This window comes from Balaenoptera acutorostrata, chromosome 1, assembly GCF_949987535.1.
Source record: "Balaenoptera acutorostrata chromosome 1, mBalAcu1.1, whole genome shotgun sequence".
NCBI lineage: Eukaryota > Metazoa > Chordata > Mammalia > Artiodactyla > Balaenopteridae > Balaenoptera > Balaenoptera acutorostrata.
The window spans coordinates 69,991,716-70,010,521 of NC_080064.1; positions in this window are offsets into that span (position 1 = coordinate 69,991,716).

Consider the following 18,806-nt stretch of genomic DNA (forward strand, 5'->3'; position numbering starts at 1 on the left):
TCCATATATATGTGTTAGCATACGGCATTTGTTTTTCTCTTTCTGACTTCACTCTGTATGACAAACTCTAGGTCCATCCACCTCACTACAAATAACTCAATTTCGTTTCTTTTTATGGCTGAGTAATATTCCATTGTATATATGTACCACATCTTCTTTATCCATTCATCTGTTGATGGACACTTAGGTTGTTTCCATGTCCTGGCTATTGTAAACAGAGCTGCAATGAACATTGTGGTACATGACTCTTTTTGAATTATGGTTTTCTCAGGGTATATGCCCAGTAGTGGGATTGATGGGTTGTATGGTAGTTCTATTTTAAGTTTTTTAAGGAACCTCCATAGTGTTCTCCATAGTGGCTGTATCAATTTACATTCCCACCAACAGTGCAAGAGGGTTCTCTTTTCTCCACACCCTCTCCAGCATTTATTGTTTGTAGATTTTTTTGATGATGGCTATTCTGACTGGTGTGAGGTGATACCTCATTGTAGTTTTGATTTGCATTTCTCTAATGATTAACGATGTTCAGCATTCTTTCATGTGTCTGTTGGCAATCTGTATATCTTCTTTGGAGAGATGTCTATTTAGGTCTTCTGCCCATTTTTTGATGGGGTTATTTTTTTTGTTATTGAGCTGCATGAGATGCTTGTAAATTTTGCAGATTAATCCTTTGTAAGTTGCTTCATTTGCGAATATTTTCTCCCATTCTGAGGGTTGCCTTTTCGTCTTGTTTATGGTTTCCTTTGCTGTGCAAAAATTTTTAAGCTTCATTAGGTCCCATTTGTTTATTTTTATTTCCGTTTCTCTAGGAGGTGGATCAAAAAGGATCTTGCTGTGATTTATGTCATAGAGTGTTCTGCCTATGTTTTCCTGAAGAGTTTTATAGTGTCTGGCCTTACATTTAGGTCTTTAATCCATTTTGAGTTTATTTTTGTGCATGGTGTTAGGAGTGTTCTAATTTCATTCTTTTACATGTAGCTGTCCAGTTTACCCAGCACCACTTATTGAAGAGGCTGTCTTTTCTCCATTGTATATTCTTGCCTCCTTTATCAAAGATAAGGTGACCATATGTGTGTGGCTTTATCTCTGGGCTTTCTACCCTATTCCATTGATTTATATTCCTGTTTTTGTGCCAGTACCATACTGTCTTGATTGCTGTAGCTTTGTAGTATAGTCTGAAGTCAGGGAGCCTGATTCCTCCAGCTCCATTTTTCGTTCTCAAGATTGCTTTTGCTATTTGGGGTCTTTTGTGTTTCCATACAAATTGTGAAATTTTTTGTTCTAGTTCTGTGAAAACTGCCAGTAGTAGTTTTATAGGGATTGCACTGAATCTGTAGATTGCTTTGGGTAGTATAGTCATTTTCAAAATGTTGATTCTCCCAATCCAAGAACATAGTATATCTTTCCATCTGTTTGTATCAACTTTAATTTCTTTCTTCAGTGTTTCATAGTTTTCGGCATACAGGTCTTTTGGCTCCTTATGTAGGTTTATTCCTAGGTATTTTACTCTTTTGGTTGCAATGGTAAATGGGAGTGTTTCCTTAATTTCTCTTTCAGATTTTTCATCATTAGTGTATAGGAATGCAAGAGATTTCTGTGCATTAAGTTTGTTTCCTGCTACTTTACCAAATTCATTGAGTAGCTCTAGTAGTGTTCTGGTAGCATCTTTAGGATTCTCTATGTATAGTATCATGCCATCTGCAAACAGTGACAGCTTTACTTCTTCTTTTTCCAATTTGGATTCCTTTTATTTCTTTTTGTTCTCTGATTGCTGTGGCTAAAACTTCCAAAACAATGTTGAATAATAGTGGTGAGAGTGGGCAATCTTGTCTTCTTCCTGATCTTAGTGGAAATGGTTTCAGTTTTTCACCATTGAGGACTATGTTTGCTGTGGGTTTGTCACATATGGCCTTTATTATGTTGAGGTAAGTTCCCTCTATGCCTACTCTCCGGAGAGTTTTTATCATAAATGGGTGTTGAATTTTGTCGAAAGCTTTTTCTGCATCTATTGAGATGATCATATGGTTTTTCTTCTTCAGCTTGTTAATATGGTGTATCACATTGATCGATTTGAGTATACTGAAGAATCTTTGCATCCCTGTGATAAACCCCACTTGATCATGATGTATGATCCTTTTAATGTGCTGTTGGATTCTGTTTCATAGTATTTTGTTGAGGATTTTTGCATCTGTATTCATCAGTGATGTTGGTCTGTAGTTTTCTTTCTCTGTGACTTCTTTGTCTGCTGTTGGTACCAGGGTGATGGTGGCATTGTAGAATGAGTTTGAGAGTGTTCCTCTCTCTGCTATATTTTGGAAGAGTTTGAGAAGGATAGGTGTTAGCTTTTCTCTCAGTGTTTGACAGAATTGCCTGTGAAGCCATCTGGTCCTGCGGTTTTGTTTGTTGGAAGATTTTTAATCACAGTCTCAATTTCAGTGCTTGTGATTGGTCTGTTTATATTATCTATTTCTTCCTGGTTCAGTGTTGGGAGTGTATGCTTTTCTACAAATTTGTCCATTTCTTCCAGGTTGTCCATTTTATTGGCATAGAATTGCTTGTAGTATTCTCTCATGATGCTTTGTATTTCTGCAGTGTCAGTTGTTACTTACCTTTTTTCATTGCTGGTTCTATTGATTTGAGTCTTCTCCCTTTTTTCCTTTATGAGTTTGGCTAATGGTTTATCAATTTTGTTTATCTTCTCAAAGAACCAGCTTTTAGTTTTATTGATCTTTGCTATCATTTGCTTCATTTCTTTTTCATTTATTTCTGTTCTGGTCTTTATGATTTCTTTCCTTCTGCTAATTTTGGGTTTTTTTTTTTTTTTTTTCTTCTTTCTGTAATTGCTTTAGGTCTAAGGTTAGGTTGTTTATTTGAGATGTTTCTTGTTTCTTAAGGTAGGATTGTATTGCTATAAACTTCCCTCTTAGAACTGCTTTTGCTGCATCCCATGGGTTTGGGGTCGTCGTGTTTAATTGTCATTTTTTTCTAGGTATTTTTTGATTTCCTCTTTGATTTTTCAGTGATCTCTTGGTTATTTAGTAGTGTATTTTTTAGCCTCCATGTGTTTGTATTTTTTACACATTTTTTCCTGTAGTTGATATCTAGTATCATAGTGTTGTGGTCAGAAAAGATACTTGATATAATTTCAATTTTCTTAAATTTATCAAGGCTTGATTTGTGACACAAGATATGATCTATGCTGGCGAATGTTCCATGAGCAGTTGAGAAGAAAGTGTGTTCTGTTGTTTTTGGATGGAATGTCCTTTAAATATCAATTAAGTCCATCTTGTTTAATGTATCATTTAAAGCTTGTGTTTCCTTATTAATTTTCATTTTGGATGATATTTCCATTGGTGAACGTGGGGTGTTAAAGTTCCCTACCATGATTGTGTTACTGTAGAATTCCCCTGTTAGGGCTGTTAGCATTTGCCTTATGTATTGAGGTGCTCTTATGTTTGGTGCATAAATATTTATAATTGTTATATCTTCTTCTTGGATTGGTCCCTTGATCATTATGTAGTGTCCTTCTTTGTCTCTTGTAAGAGTCTTTGTTTTAAAGTCTATTTTGTCTGATATGAGAATTGCTATGCCAGCTTTGTTTTGATTTCAATTTACATGGGATATCTTTTTCCATCCCCTCACTTTCAGTCTGTATGTGTCTCTAGGTCTGAAGTGGGTATCTTGTAGACAGTATATACACGGGTCTTGTTTTTGTGTCCCTTCAGCCAGTCTATGTCTTTTGGTTGGAACATTTAATCTATTTACATTTAAGGTAATTATCTATATGTATGTTCCTATTACCATTCTCTTAATTGTTTTGGGTTTGTTATTATACGTCTTTTCCTTCTCTTGCGTTTTCTGCCTAGAGAAGTTCCTTTAGCATTTGTTGTAAAGCTGGTTTGGTGGTGCTGAATTCTCTTAGCTTTTGCTTGTCTGTAAAGGTTTTAATTTCTCCATTGAATCTGAATGAGATCCTTGCTGGGTAGAGTAATCTTGGTTGTAGGTTTTTCCCTTTTGTCACTTTAATTATGTCCTGCCACTCCCTTCTGGCTTGCAGAATTTTTGCTGAAAGATCAGCTGGTAACCTTATGGGGATTCCCTTGTATGTTTTTTGTTGCTTTTCCCTTGCTGCTTTTAATATTTTTTCTTTGTATTTAATTTTTGATAGTTTGATTAATATGTGTCTTGGCATGTTTCTCCTTGGATTTATCCTTTATGGGACTCTCTGTGCTTCCTGGACTTGATTGACTACTTCCTTTCCCATATTAGGGAAGTTTTCAACTATAATCTCTTCAAATATTTTCTCAGTCCCTTTCTTTTTCTCTTCTTCTTCTGGGACCCCTTTAATTCGAATGCGTTTAATATTGTCCTAGAGGTCTCTGAGACTGTCCTCAGTTCTTTTCATTCTTTTTCTTTATTCTGCTCTGCAGTAGTTATTTCCACTATTTTATCTTCCAGGTCACTTATCCGTTCTTCTGCCTCAGTTATTCTGCTATTGATTCCTTCTAGAGAATTTTTAATTTCATTTATTTTGTTCTTCATCGTTGTTTGTTTGCTCTTTAGTTCTTCTCGGTCCTTGTTAGACGTTTCTTGTATTTCTCCATTCTATTTCCAAGATTTTGGATCATCATTACTATCATTTCTCTTAATTCTTTTTCAGGTAGACTGCCTTTTTACTCCTCATTTGTTTGTTCTGTTGGGTTTTTGCCTTGCTCCCTCATCTGCTGTGTATTTCTGTGTCTTCTCATTTTACTTAACTTACTGTGTTTGAGGTCTCATTTTCGCAGGCTACACGTTCGTAGTTCCCATTGTTTTTGGTGTCTGCCCCCAGTGGCTAAGGTTGGTTCAGTGCATTGTGTAGGCTTCCTGGTGGAGGGAACTAGTACTTGTGTTCTGGAGGATGAGGCTGGATCTTGTCTTTCTTGTTTGCAGACCGTGTCTGGTGGTGTGTTTTGGGGTGTCTGTGACCTTATTATTAATTTAGGCAGCCTCTCTGCTAATGGGTGGGGTTGTGTTCCTGTCTTGCTAGTTGTTTGGCCTACAGTGTCCAGCACTGTAGCTTGCTGGTCTTTGAGTGGAACTGGGTCTTTGTGTTGAGTTGGAGATCACTGGGAGATTTTCACCGTTTGATATTACGTGGAGCTGGGAGGTCTCTGGTGGACCAATGTCCTGAACTCGGCTCTCCCACCTCAGAGGCCCAGGCCTGACACCCAGCCAGAGTACCAAGACTATATCATCCACATGGCTCAGAATAAAAGGGAGAAAAAGAAAGAAAGGAAGAAAAAAAATATATATATATATATAATAAAATAAAACAAAATAAAAAGTTATTGAAATGAAAAATAAAAAAATAATTATTGAAAATTAAAAAAAAAATTAAACAGTAATAAAAAGAAAGAAAGAAAGAAAGAAAGAAGAGAGCAATCAAACCCAAAAACAAATCCATCAATGGTAACAAGCACTAAAAACTATACTAAAAAAAATAAAAGCAGAAAGACAGAACACTAGGACAAATGGTAAAGGAAAGCTATACAGACAAAATCAAACACAGAAGCATACACATACACACTCACAAAAAGAGAGAAAGGAAAAAAATATATATATATCTATCATTGCTCTCAAAGTCCACCACCTTAGTTTGGGATGATTCATTTTCTATTTGGGTATTCCAGAGATGCTGGGTACATCAAGTTCATTGTGGAGATTTATTCCAATGCTCCGGAGGCTGCTGGGAGCGATTTCTCTTTCTCTTCTTTGTTCCCACAGCTCCTGGGTTTCAGTTTTGCATTTGGCCCCATCTCTGCATGTAGGTTGCCTGAGGGCGTCTGTTCCCGCTCAGACAGGACAGGGTTAAAGAAGCAGCTGATTCGGGGGCTCTGGCTCACTCAGCCCGGGGGGAGGGAGGGTTACGGAGTGCAGGGTTACGGAGTGCAGGGCAAGCCTGCAGGACACAAAAGTCAGCGTGACATTGCACCAGCCTGAGGCGTGCCTATGTTCTCCTGGGGAAGTTGTCCCTGGATCACGGGACCCTGGCAGTGGCGGGCTGCACAGGCTCCCAGGAGGGGAGGTGTGGATAGTGGTCTGTGCTTGCACACAGGCTTCTTGGTGGCTGCAGCAGAAGCCTTAGCATCTCATGCCCATCTCTGGGGTTCATGCTGATAGCCACGGCTCATGCCCGTCTCTGGAGCTCGTTTAGGTGGTGCTCTGAATCCCCTCTCTTTGTGCACCCCAAAACAATGGTCTCTTGCCACTTCGGCAGCTCCAGACTTTTTCCCAGACTCCCTCCCAGCTAGCTGTGGTGCACTAGCCCCCTTCAGGCTGTGTTCATGCTGCCAACCCCAGTCCTCTCCCTGGGATCTGACCTCTGAAGCCCGAGCCTCAGCTCCCAGCCGCCGCCTGCCCCGGTGGGTGAGCAGACAATCCTCTCGGGCTGGTGAGTGCTGGTCAGCACCAATCCTCTGTGTGGGAATCTCTCCGCTTTGCTCTCCACACCCCTGTGGCTGCGCTCTCCTCTATGGCTCTAAAGCTTCCCGCCTCCGCCACCCACAGTTTCCACCTGCGAAGGGACTTCCTAGTGTGTGGAAACCTTTCCTCCTTCACAGTTCCCTCCCACTGGTGCAAGTCCCATCCTTATTCTTTTGTCTCTGTTTCTTCTTTTTTCTTTTGCCCTACCCAGGTACATGGGGAGTTTCTTGCCTTTTGGGAGGTCTGAGGTCTTCTGCCAGCGTCTGTAGGTGTTCTGTAGGAGTTGTTCCACATGTAGATGTATTTCTGATGTATTTATGGGGAGGAAGGTGATCTCCACGTCTTACTCTTCTGCCATCTTGAACGCCCAAAATTGCTTTCTTTTTTTCATTAGATCTTGATTGTGACAACTTTGCTTTTGCCAACTGGGATACTTTTTATTAGCCACAGATATCCCTATCTATCTATCTATCTATCTATCTATCTAAACTTCCAAAAGAGTTCTTTGTCTTTCTTAATGCCCTCCTTTCTCCCTATGTTCAGAAATGCCTTGATATTTCTGCTGTAAGTAGTGATCTCATTTGTTACAGCTATTGTAAAGTAAGGAGAAATCACAGTTTAACTTCCTTACATCACTAACATCATGAGAAGTACTGATGATAATGGTTGATAGATATAATGATCAAATAATGAATACTTTGTGTCAGAAACAAATGACATTCTGATGTTATGAACATAAAAATAGTTTTCAATGCCTAAGATAATTAATACCAACAATTAATTGTTCCCTTTTAAAATCATATTTGGGGCTTCAGATATTTTCTTACAAAAGCTTGAGATCAGAACACTTTGCTTATTAAAATATATTTTCAGGTCATGTTTCATATATAGATTGATTTGCATTTTTTATTGATTCTCTTTTTCTCCAGGCTTTAAAAGATTTACTGAAATTAAGTATGTTTCCCAACTTCAGGAATTTGGTCTGAAAAATTTTTATATACTCTTATCATTCTCAAAGGAAAATATTCAGTCACTCACACAAATGATCTGTTTGTATCCATGTAAAATTCTTCAATTTAGCTTCAAAAAATTCTCAATGTATTTCCATAGGTACCATGGTTTATTGCATTTTTCTATCCAGGAGTATATTTAAACTGAAAGTAGTTTGTCTTGGTGTCACAACAAAAAAACTATTTCCCTCCTCTTTGCATGATCATGATGTAGTGAAGAAAAAGATTAGAAAAAAAGGGAACTATAAGTGGCAAATCCCCAAAAGGAATGCCTCTTAGCCTTACACAATAGGAAAAATACCCACAGAAAGAGACCATTCAAAGACTATGCTCAATTTCCAGCTAATCAAAGTAAGCAGCAATGGAAAGTGGAGATATCTTTAAGATTTGGATTATGTCATAAGTACTGGTTACAAAATATATAAAATCAGTATCAGTCTAGTCCACAAGAGAAAAATATTTACAATTTTTTAAAAAAGAATAAACCGAAAAACATTGAAGCAAGCCTGCTCCCTTTGAAAATAGGATTCTTATCTCCAAAGCATAACTGCTTTTGCTACAAATCTTATAATATCTTCCACGGCACATGTACAATAACTGATCTTAAAAGATACATAGCATTATGTGGCTGTATCTCTGGGAAAAATCCAGCTCTTAAAGTTAAAATGTGGTTTGAGGCTTATTAGGTGATATTTATGGCATATCTTGTTAGGGGGGAATTATCATTGTTTCCATTAATGATCAGTGTACCAGAAGCTAAACCTTTTATACCTTAAGGAGTTCATTCGATTACCATTAGCTTATTATTATTTCATCCTTTTCTTTTAGTATTATCAGTAAACTGACTGCTTTCATGTCATCAAATTATTGCACTGGCTGCTATTGCTAAATTTTCCCCTGTTATTGCTTAGATTAGAATTTCTCCTAAAATAGCTTGATGAGTATGTCAAAAAGAAAGTTTCTATTCATTTTCTTACTACTCTTTTCTTCAAAAATAGGTGAATGAAGATGCAAGAGGGAAGAGAAATGGGAACATATTGTATATGTATAACAGATTCACTTTGTTATAAAGCAGATGCTAACACACTATTGTAAGGCAATTATACTTCAATAAAGATGTTTGAAAAAAAAAAATAGGTGAATGAGAATTTATACCTTCTGTTTATTTCTTGGCTAAGTAGGCAAATCCATATTTTGCCAAAATATCATTTAAGTTATGCAATGTATACAATATTGCTAATGCCACCATTATCACCATCACCACATTCAATTTTGGGGGAAGGGACAAATCATTATGCCACTTTTGCATACAAGGTAGTCTTTGCCATTATATCCTTCAAGAGTTCTCTTATATATATGGTGAGATTGTATTCTTTATACAAAATTGACTTTCAATTTTGGAAATACTTTGTTCTGGAGTTTTTGATTTTATTATTAATGGTTGTTAGCTTTTCAAATTTTTATTATTAGAGCTAAATAGCAGGTCTGTATCCAAAAGGATCAGTAATATCACCCTCAAAAAACCCATTAAATGAAATTTGTGATGTTGTTAAGTCAGCTTGTATGAGGATATCATGGTTGATATTTCCAGTTCATTCTTTCTTTGGATAGATGCGGAAAACAGATTTTGTATACATAGTTGTGCTTCTTATATAGTTTATGTAGAGATATTTTAAAAATATTATCCATTTTCCAAAAATGTACAGTTGTTGACATGTATTACACACATTATTATGTTTCAGGTAAAATCCATTCTTGTGAACGTAGCTTAAGAAGCCTGTTTTTAACTGGCCCCTGCTTCTACCTTTGGTCTGATGTTCACTCCATACCCTTCATTCGGCTCTTTGCTGTCCAGCTGCATGGAATCACTTGCAGAAGTCCCAGGTTCTCCCTGCTTCCTGGTGTCTGTGTATATCATTCTTTCTGCTGTTAAACTAATTAAACAAGGGTTCTAATGTCTCAATAGCCCACATAAGCAAACTAAATCATAAGCTTGTAAATGCCACAAGGTTAGGAAATCAAAACCTAGGGACAGCTAATCACAAACAGCCAACTTTCCCAAACAAGGCAACCGCCTAAGCTAGAGCCAGTCAAATCATTTCCTTGCTTTGCTTGTGTCTACTCTATGAAAGCCTTTCCCCTAGCTCCAGTTCTGGAGCGCTCCAACTACTTCCGATTTGTCACTACCTGATTCAAAGCAACCTTTGCTCAAACTCTTAAAATGTTTAATATGCCTCAGCTTACCTTTTAATACTGCCTATAACATTCTTTTCCCTCTTTCTCTGACAAGTTAATTCCTCTGTATTCTGAGGTGTAAGTATAGAAGTAACTTCCTTTGTCCTCCCAAGATTAAGTTAATTATATCACTTTAGTCTTCCTGGAGCACTTAAGACTCATCTATGTTATGGCACTTATCACATGGTAATAGAGCTCCCTGTTGTTGAGTGTCATTATTGCTCCCTGCTCTATACTTAGCATCTAGCCTAGGACCACGGGTCTTAGGGACAGGAAATCATTGTTAACTGAATGCAAGAGTGAATGAATGGTCTTTGCTTTGTAGAGATGTACAAGCTCTACTTATGAGCAGATAATGGTCTTTTGCTCTTTAAAACAAAAAAGAATGTCCTTCTAACTTCCATCCCGCCCCTTTATTGTGGTGTTTTATCTAAAAGTGTTTTGAAGTCATGACTATGGGAGGTCTCACCCTAGTCTATGTTGATCACTGATTAAAGAATGCACTTAATGAAATGTGTTCAGAAACACAGAGTAATATTTTTGGAAAGGTTTTTCTCCTCTGCTTTCATCCAATTAATGAAGCATATGTATCCATGGGTATCCCTGCTGTTAAGTGGTTAGCTTTCTCCTTTAGCTTTAATTAAGTATCTTCAGTTAAAAGGAGACTTTTTAAAAATTTGTTTTTAATCACAAGCAAGTGAAAAATATCCAGATTCCCTTGAGGTATTTCCCAAAGTTTTCCAAGTATATTTAAACAAAACAAATAGTGGAAGCCTCGTCTCATGTTCTCACACCCACAGATTTGACTTCCTGGAATGCTTGCTGGGGTATTTGCTCATGATTGATCAGGAACAACTTGACTGGACAAGTAAAGAGTTTCACATGAAAACATTAACTACATAAAGTAAAACTTCTATACACATTGAATTTAGCTAAAATACTGTAAGCAGAAGTGAAACTTCAGAAGAGGCACTTCAGATTAGAGACTGAAAGCAATCTACAAAGAATTTCATGAACTATTTTTGAAAGTTGCCTTTTATTGCTTGCTTAGTTTCATATGTTTTTTGTTCTTTATAAACATGGAGATCCTATAGTTCTTTCTTCAAAAAAATCAAAATACTGTGGCATTGCGCTATTGTTTGCAAACTTGGAACTTTGATCTTCTGTGAAAGTAAAGCTATTTTTGATGAATGAATAGTGTCAAGTATTAAAGTGAACAACAATCTATTTATGCTGTATCTTAACCCTACTCAGGTAGAATTAAAAGTTTGAATATTACATTTTAAGATCACTAACAATTGTGTATGGTATTAATATAATGAATTCATTTCTAGGTTTTTAAAAAAGAAATATAGGGCTTCCCTGGTGGCGCAGTGGTTGAGAATCTGCCTGCTAATGCAGGGGACACGGGTTCGAGCCCTGGTCTGGGAAGATCCCACATGCCGCGGAGCAACTAGGCCCGTGAGCCACAGTTGCTGAGCCTGTGCGTCTGGAACCTGTGCTCCGCAACAAGAGAGGCCGCGATAGTGAGAGGCCCACGCACCGCGATGAAGAGTGGCCCCCGCTTGCCGCAACTAGAGAAAGCCCTCGCACAGAAACGAAGACCCAACACAGTCATAAATAAATAAATAAACAAATATTCCTTAAAAAAAAAAAGAAATATAGTTAGAAATGAAACCATAATCAAATTTTAATTATACATTTCCCTTGGATGTACCCAATACATATTTAAATCATATAAAATTATACAACAAAATGTTTAAGATGAATTTGGCTATAACTTTAAATGAAAATAAATGAAAACTACCCAGATGTGGCTTCTAAATAGTCCATGTGTTCTCTGCGCTAGCAGTGCCAATATCATTCAGGAATTTATAATAGCATATTCCTTAAATGAAATACTCCATGTTGTTAATCTAAAATTCATTATTATAAATTCATTATTCTACACTCAGATGCATTTTTAGATCATTTATAACTGATCTCTTCTGAGAAGCTGTTATACATGTTGATGATCTCTGTACCTCAGATATCATTTTTGTAATGTTCTCTTCCTTTCTCTGCTAATTGTCTTGAAATATTGGTATACAGCTGCTTTCTCAATTTCCTTACGATGCTCTTCTCATTTTGGGGTCCAGTTTTGAGTTTTTGTTTTTCATCATCTTTAACCTTTTTTAACATTTGGCCCTGTGGTTCACCCATCTCCCTGAACTCCTTTGATTCAATAACACGACTCTCATGATTTTCTTATTCTGCTTCACTGGTGCCTCTGTTCCTATTCTCCTGACAATCACTGGGATTGTCAGAAGTTTTACTCTACTCTTTTCTGCACATTTCCTCTCCTCTAGTAGCTTCAGTTTCTTTCTACAACTGGTTTATCTTCTATTGGTAACACTTTCTCAGCGTTTTTCTTATGAGTTTTACAGATGAATTGCAAATGCTTGCTTGCAATCTCCACATAAGACCAGCATGTTCTTATTATGCCTCTTTCCCCCTTTTCCATATCAAAAGACTCCTGTCCTCTTCAGCAGGATAATTATAGCACTATCTTCCCAGCCACCCAGCTTTGAAACTTCAAAGTTGTTTTTTTTCCAACCTCAAGACTAAAGATAGTCTTTCACATTGTTATCCCCTTATTCATTCCCTTTTATTCTTCGGTATTTCCATCTTTTCTCTACTAAACTATTGCAGGAGCCTCCTAAATATTCTACATGCTGCACGGCCATCCACCCCTCAGATCATCCTCCATTCTGTCACCAGCTATCTTTCCAAAATATTGGTTTGGTCATATAATCCAACAGTCCCCCAAAAAGCATTCCCTAGTGCCATATTGGCCCTCAAATGTGCAAACTTCTTAGCAAGGGCTGAAGAAACCTGGCTTCAAACTCCTGTTTCTTAGTTATCTTCCTATTATGTTAGCTATATCAAACTTCCCAAATTCCCTATGCTTGCTATTCTTTTGTTCACTGAATTCCCTCAATCTGGAATTCAGTTACCTTCTTCATTGCCTAGCAAGACCTTCTTGTCCTAACCTCTTGTACTAACTCCTATGTTTCCTTTTTCAAGATTTCTTCAAACCTTATTCTCTCCTTTCCAGTAAATTTCTAAAGTCAGAATTAAACTTTCCTTCCTCTGGACTCACGTAGGGGGTTGCTTAAACTTCTTTTGTCATCCTGAGTTACACTACAGTTAACTGATAAAACCATTTGTTTATTCTAAAGGAGGCCTCTAGAGAGGTGAGATTTTCATGTGTCCTCAGTGGGACTGAGAACCATGTGATTTCAAAGTCAACTGAATGAAAGAGTTGTGGATTCTGCTGATTTATTCCATTTGGATTAGCCCACCATCTAGTCAAGCAAATGTAGGAAATCATGTCAGCTCACAGAAAGAGGGACTGAAAAGTATAAGATAGGTTGTCTGGGCCCCAGCTGCATTCCTGGATTCAGGATAGAACTGAAGTCTGAGAAGAACATTAGATTGCTTATCATAAACTGATTCAGAGACTGGGCTGCAAAGACCTGGCTGAAACAGTGAGGTTCTGAGGGAAGCTGAGGACACCCACTGTGATTGACAACAAGCTGAGAGCAGTAACACTAATCTCAAAGCCCATGCTAACATTTATGAGTGGTGAGGATGTTACAAGACTTAGCCCTCTTCTCTAAACACACTCCATCTTGTCCATAACCCTCACAGGATGCTTCAATTACCTATTACCATGCAATAAACTGTAAATAGGTAATTGAACATCAATTAACTGTCACTCAAAAATTAGTGACAAAACAAAACAACCATTTTCTATCTCTCATGATTCTGTGGTTTGACATGAACCAGCTGGATGGTTATTCGGCTCCATGTGGTATTAGCTTGAATGACAGCCATCAGGAGGCTCGGCTGGCCTGAAGTATCCAACAGGGATCACTCTTGTGACTGGTAGTTGTTGCTGGAACACTGTTTGGAGCTCAGCTGAGTCTATCAACAAGAGTGCCTCAGTCCCCTTTACATGGCTTTTTCATGGAGTGAGACTTTCTCCCAGCAGGATAGCTGGTTCCCAAGATGAAGTGTTTTAAGAAAGCCAAAGCAGAATTTGTAGATCTAAGCTCAGCTTCAAATATGCATGATGTCATTTCTGCTTCTTTCTGTTGAGCAAAGCAAATTAGAGCAAGGTTAGCCCAGGTCCAAAACGAAAAGAAATAGACTTTATATCTTAATGTAAGAAATGACAAAAAATGTACACCCATCACTAATCCACCATATGTATATAGTAGAGAACTCTATATTATAGGTACAATTTGACAAAAAAAAAAAAGGTAAAAAAAGAAGGTTTGGGACTACCATCTAAGCATTATATACCCATATTTTCACTGTGCATTAAAGTTAGATAATATAAACATTTTGGGGGGAAGCACATGACACTGCTGAATCGTTGAACAGATTGTCAACTAAAATTGTCTTGCTCTTTTTTTATATACATCTGTTGTCATAAGCACACTATACTTTTTATTTTTGAATGTATGTTGAATCAATAACTTGTGCTTCTTTCTAAAAATCATTTGATATAACTTTTTGGCATAACTAATTATCATTGAGTTGATGTTGATGTCTAGTAAGTGACATGAATATATTCTCACTAATGTAATATTTAATATACATCAAATTTATTAGCTATAATTATAGAATGAATTTTCTTTTGTAATAGATATAAATGTCAGACAACTATTAAATTCTTACTTACTGAAATATGTTTTTAAAATATGAGGATAACCCAAAACAAAAGTAAAATTTACATCTAAAAGTTTCTAGATGATATCATCTTTTTTATTATTGTCTTATCATTACTTTTAAAAAATCTTATGTCTAACCTAATGATTTGCTTAAACAGTCATTTTAGAGGTTAAAGGACATACCAATCTGAAAACATTTGTAAAACATATTTCTATGGAATTGAGAAATTTCTTAAAAGATAATAAAGAGCTTCACATTTCAACCAATCATTTCACCATTGGAAATTTCTTCAAAACACACATTTTGATATAAATTTAATTTCTCTTTCTCATTTATGAATCTTTGAATTAATATGGAAACTGAAATCATGAGTACAGTTGTCAAGTTGTGAAAAGGCTTCTTTAAATTATTTCCCTATAGGATATGTCTAAGGAGACTTATTCTTACCATGAAGTTGTCTGACAAGGAGAAGCAGCTTTCTCCCCTTTCCTTTCCATGTGCTTTCATCACAAGCCATACCTAAACGATTCTTGTAACTCTAGATTTAAATGAGCATTGGAGCTGTGTTCATTTCTGCAGCACCATTGGTTATTTAACTGAGAGAGATGTCATTTTCTCAGTGGCTCAAATTCTTTACTGCTATTTTGGACTTAGATATTCTTATTGTAGTAGAACATGTGAACTGATAATAAAGATCTATTTTCTGAAATAAGTAAAAATAAAATTGGAGTTTTGAAGAAAATATTCTTGGAAAATTTTAGCTTGTATGCATGTATGTATTGTTCTTTAGGTAAAAAATAACCTTAGTAAACTCAAGTGAATGAAAGAATCCTTATAAAATAATGTGGAATTGATTGCAGTTTTGGACTATTTCCTCATTTAAAACCACCCAAGTGACAAGAAATAATGATAGTCCCGAAATAAACTATGCTCTTACATGTCTTTAGGATTTAAAAAAAAATCAATTCACTTTTTCTTTATATGTGTGTATAAATATGTGTATGTCTATAGGTATAAGGATTACTAAATAAATAGCTAATAGATGATAGATAGATGATAGATAGGTAGACACTTTCCCCTTAAATTGTCTTATCTTTTTGTATCCTCAATGGTCTTTAGTAACCTAGCTTAATATTTAATAGCACTTCCGTCTCTGTGATTTATTGTAAATCATTCATGTGGAATCCCAAATGTTAAACTACCAGGGCTATTTGGCACAAAAGATTGGCATTATCCAAAACAGGGAAAAGTTAGATTTTATTATAACTATTATGACTAGCCATAAGCAATAAAAAAATAAATTTGATTAGTATTACAAAAATACAATCCCTGTGGTTTATTTTGGCTTGTCTATATGGCAAAACATCTCAGGCAATTAACTTGAGTTTGGCAGATATAGGTATGCCACACTATGAAAGAATTCTTTGCCCTATTCACAATAATCTAGTAGATTATTGTGCTTCAATTCTAAGAATAAAGTAGTTATTACTACTAACGTAATATTTAGTCAAATATATGGAAAGAAAATATTCATGTTAGTAATTTTGGAAAACTTGTTTTAAAAAATAACTGGTAAAAATCCCTGTTATGCAAAATTGTGATGACTAACCGAATCATTATGTGTCTAGGGAAGATGGAACTGATTGACTTATTCTATTTATTCTCCAATATTGAAGACACTTTTAATCATGCACACACACACACACACTAGCACACAATAGAGCTTTCAAGGTTTCATCTTTTGTCTGATAGGTAGATAAGTGTCTTGTAAAAAAACAGTAAAGAGTATATAAATATACAACTACCTCCAAGTACTCTAAATTTGTCATCTTGTAGAAAAAAATTCTTCAATATTTGTCATTCTAATGTTTTTTTCAGATATGTACTTTAGGTCAATATATCCAGAGTTAGCACTACTCATTCCTCATCACTAGAAGTGCATTATAACTTCAAGGAATATGTTACTAGCACTTTGACTCACCAACATCTTCATCACTTTACATGGCAGAACAGACAGATAACAAAAAATCATCTCTACACGTGTTTCCACTGAATAAACAATTTTGCAGCTACTTCTAGATTTATATGCAATTCACTAGTCCCAAGTAGGACATTAAAAGCATATGAGATAAGGGCTTCCCTGGTGGCACAGTGGTTGAGAATCTGCCTGCCAGTGCAGAGGACACGGGTTCAAGCCCTGGTCTGGGAGGACCCCACATGCCACAGAGCAACTGGGCCCGTGAGCCACAATTACTGAGCCTGCGCGTCTGGAGCCTGTGCTCTGCAACAAGAGAGGCCGCGACAGTGAGAGGCCCGCGCACCGCGATGAAGAGTGGCCCCCGCTTGCCACAACTAGAGAAAGCCCTCGCACAGAAACGAAGACCCAACACAGCCATAAAATAAATAAAAATAAATAAGTTTAAAAAAAAAAGCATATGAGATAATTTTAACTTGATTTTTTAAACCTGTCCAATGATCATTTTTTTACTATCTTTATTATATAGTCCTAACTAGCAGTTTGTATTTGTGTAAGACTTAGGGAACAGACCATTTTGTACATTGGATTAAATTAACTAAATAGGGAAATTAAGAACATTTAATTTCAATGTTAAAATGTTACGGGGCTTCCCTGGTGGCGCAGTGGTTAAGAATCCACCTGCTAATGCAGGGGACACGGGTTCGAGCCCTGGTCCGGGAAGATCCCACATAAAAAAAAAAAAAAAAAAAATGTTACATAAGCACATCTTTTTTAATCATTATGCAATTACAACGACTGCTGTTTCCCAAATCTAATTCTGAGCTGGTCTGTGGATTCCAGTTAATCTTGCTTAATTCGAATTGAATCAAACTGGACTTGTCTGGATGAGCAGTTGTCCTAGGGCAGTCTAAGAGTGACAGAGGTGAGGTCATATGGAAAGTTCAGCAAGACAGTGTGTGCCTAGCAAGCAGTAGTCTGAGGTTTGGAGTCCAGAATTCATAAGGGTTCACTAAAGACAAGAAGCAAGGCTATATGTTGAATTTTAAATGCTCTGTGCTCTGTGACAAGTGTATGATACACTATGATGGAATTCTGAGAAAGAACACTGAGATCAGAATTAGGAAATACAAAGCAGAAGAACATTCAGGGAAAAATCCAATTGAATTGGCTATTTTAGGGAAGAAAAAGTTCTTCTCTACCCTCTAAGAGACTCTGACTGGGTCTAAAAATTGAAATGATTAAACAGATTGACAGGAGAAAAGGATACACATTTGATTAAATTATTACACAGGAACCTTCTCAAGAGGTTGAAGACACGAAGAACTGACCAGAGGACAAAGCATTTATAACTTTTAGACAAAGAAACAAGACAAGGAGGTTTGGAGAAGGGGCAGTCAATTGTAGAGAAATAACTAGGAAGTAAGAGTTAGTTTAACAAGATTGGTTTGTACAGATTTCTCAGCCTCAATTCCCTGTCTCTGGTAATAAGAACATCTTCCTTCCTCCTGGCATAGGGAGGGCATCTTTCACATAGATTTTTATCTCCTGCTTTTAGGTAGAAAAAGGAAGGTAAGAGTGCCCTTCTGGCACCTGCTGTTTCTCAATTGCCTCTAACTCAAAATAATCAATATGCCAAAGTGGCATATTTTGGGGTTGAACTCCTTCACTATTCAAGTTCCATTTTCAGGGTTCTCAGACTAACTGAATGCCAAAAGCAAGAAATGTCTAGCTTGCAAGTATTTAGTATTTAAGTAGACTTAACACAGGAAAATAGAATATGAGATAGCCAGCTGAAGTGGAAACTGCTGGATCCCAACCCAATTAGATACCCTTGGAAAATGCATCCACAACTTCTGCATGCTCCCCTCCTAAGGACTGCAACCTGCAGTCATTTTCAAAGACTGTCCTTTTGGTACCGGAGCCACTTGTCTCAGGAAGGTGCCTGGTAGTTTTTGTTCCCACAGAGCATGCAGTAGCCAATGAGGTCCTGGTGCCATAGTTCAAAGGCTCAGCTGTGTTACCAGGATATGCAATAAAATACAATGTAATTTACACTCCAAAGCTTTCTGAATGCGTGACTTCACCTTGCTAGGTTTCTTGGCCTGAAGCTATCCTGATTTTCCCATTCCTGTTCTGGTTTCTCTTGAGAACTCTTGTACACAAATTCTACTCTCAATATTTTCATCTGGGGAAACCAGACTAAACCACCTGTTAAACAATCAGGACTATACCAGAAATTCATTTATAATTATAGCCATAATCCAAGGACAAATGTTAACTGCTCACTATACAGATGATGCTCTCCATGTAGTTATGGCTTCCGTTAAGTGTGGGTAGGTGTTTCTCAAAATGTAGTCTGAGAATCATCTATGAAAGAATTATTTTGGATGACAATT